At 41.8% G+C, this 2,365-nt stretch overlaps 1 long non-coding RNA gene across 1 annotated transcript; it reads left to right on the top strand.

Annotated features, from left to right (window-relative positions):
• The first annotated feature begins 888 nt into the window (after nt 1-888).
• On the top strand, nt 889-1,620 carry LOC125007667. Its single transcript, XR_007112760.1, has 3 exons — nt 889-1,177; nt 1,295-1,360; nt 1,513-1,620. It is a non-coding gene; the product is annotated as an uncharacterized LOC125007667 (long non-coding RNA).
• The last annotated feature ends 745 nt before the right edge of the window (nt 1,621-2,365 follow it).

Here is a 2,365-nt window from a genome sequence, read left to right as displayed (position 1 = left end):
AACAGAAGGAAACAGGGGCAGTAAGTCCCACAATTACTGACTTCTTACTGATTCACAACATTCCTCACTATTACTACACACTATTACTGTTACTGTACAAAAGTTCCTCATATTCAGATTCATGAAACCTTTTCCTTCATAGGTTTGGTCAAATGTTACTGTAAGTACAGAAGCTTGAATGCAAAGACGATGGACGACTCAGGCCCAGATACGTTGGCAGAAATGTTGGAATATTTCCAGCCCGTTAAATGAACGTTGAGCTAACACACCGGTCATGGAAACAGCAGTGATCTGAATTCGCTTGTTTTGGATTCATCGATCATCGATCACAATCGTTCAGCGTGTTCGGCTATTTACCGAAAGGTTGGCGGTTCAAGCCCACCCAGGGATTTAAATGTGTCTGAATCACTGAAGAGTTTTATCTTAGTCTTGGTTTAAACCGGGTTAGATATAGAAAGATATATAGATTTATTGCAGGGATCATTTAAAGGTGTCTGATCTGAGTTTTATAAAATGCAACTAAATCTTATCCATCCTGGAAAGTTGAGCGGTGTTTGCTCCTTATAGGTGAGAAGAATGAATGCTATGACTATGACTATGAAGTTTCAGGGGTGAATCCAACTAATTCTCATAGGCATTAAAAATCAAAAAGAGACAAGTGAAGCAAGGGGAGGATGAATGTACTAACATAAACACTGTCTACTGTTGCCACCTACCACTGTTTACCATTTCTAACACCATCTGCTGTCGGTGCAGGAGGTGGATGGTCCGGTCTGGCTGTTTTCCCTCATGTCTGTTTACATTGGGTCCAAAAAAAATCCAGAATTGATGTCATAATAAGAATAAGAGAATGAGAGCAGCTGTGATGGCTACAGAGGTTATGGATGGACCTGAATGTAAGGATCTTCTGTATCTTCTGCTCCAGCTGCCTCCGCTCCTCATGCGGTTTATAAATCAAAGGATTTGTGTGTGAGAGAGATGAGCTGGAAGCTGGTGGATATCAGCTATCAGGCCGACGCTCGCTGCAGCGTTGGATCATTCACACTTTCGACCTGTAACCCTGAGCAACAACAAACAGCCGGCTGCCCGCTCTCCACCGGGCGCTCGGCAGATTGGACGATTACCGGTCGTGACACCGACGCTTCGACGCTAACGCTCATCTCACATCTCCTACGAGGTCAGAAACAGACTCCACCGTCTCAGTAATTCCTGCCATATCGAGAATATTTGACATTTCCCTTTTCTCCATCATCCTCTCGCTTTCTTTTTGTAAAGATTATTTTCTATCACACAGTCAGGGTGCAGAGTGACAGGTGAGAGTGATGAGGCCGCCTGAAAAATAACAGCCTGAAGAATAAAAGTGAGACTTTCTTTATGTTTACTGTGAAGGATTATATCTGTGCCTCTGTTTTATTTTTCTGGGTGGATTTGAATGAACGCTGGGCCCTGGGAAACACCACAGGAGACGGTAACGCTGCTTTGTGTTAATCGATAACTTTATTCTATTCCAAGGTTAATGCAACTGAATCAGCAGCGAGGAAGCGTCTGGTGGCGGCTGACGTCCTGGAGGGGGAGACATGAGAGGCAGGACGGGTGAGGAGAATGGAGGCGGCTCTGATGGAACCAACAGGATATAAACACAGAATAAAACCTAATGCCCGGCTTATAGATCTGACAGAGTGAGTGATTCTGCATATTTCTGCCGTCTGAATCCTGTCTCAGTAGAGATGCATCAAACGCCAGACTCCACATTCTTGTCACTAATACAGCTTTGTCCATGTATTAACACGTCTATCTATCACAGCTACTGCCGCCACTGAGCAGAAACTAAACCCAGACACCAACATTTTGGACCCAAATGTTTTTATTTTACTTAAATCTCAAAGTATTTAAATGTTCTTTTCTTGCTGTCGTGTTTAACCTCCTGAGACCAGAGCTTTAGTTTGGTTTGGTGCATTTTTAATTTCTCTATTTCTCTTTCTTTGGGATTAGAAGGACCTAAAAACTACAAAAACTAAACATCATCTTGGAATTTTTCATGTGCAAAAGCAGAATTGCAAATAATGAAATGTTCTCAATCACGTACTTTCTAATTCGCTTAGTAAGTTATAGTTTATTAAGTTAATAATCATAAATAAATAATTTCAACTGTAAAATGTAATGAGGTTTTGTTCCTCATCAGCTTCAGAATGAATCCTCTGAATTCCCGCTATCGTGTTTTTACACCAGCTAGCATCTAGTTAAGAGGATAAAACTTTAAATTGGAGCAGGATAGGCAGCCACAACCCTAAAACTTAATGTCCCCATATGAGGACACAGGGTCTCAGGAGGTTATATCTCTTGCAGGATTCATGTAGGTCCTTAA

This window comes from Mugil cephalus, chromosome 5 (assembly GCF_022458985.1).
Source record: "Mugil cephalus isolate CIBA_MC_2020 chromosome 5, CIBA_Mcephalus_1.1, whole genome shotgun sequence".
NCBI classification, from domain to species: domain Eukaryota; kingdom Metazoa; phylum Chordata; class Actinopteri; order Mugiliformes; family Mugilidae; genus Mugil; species Mugil cephalus.
Note: the sequence above shows the minus strand (reverse complement) of the source record. Positions and strands in the feature narration are given on the sequence as shown.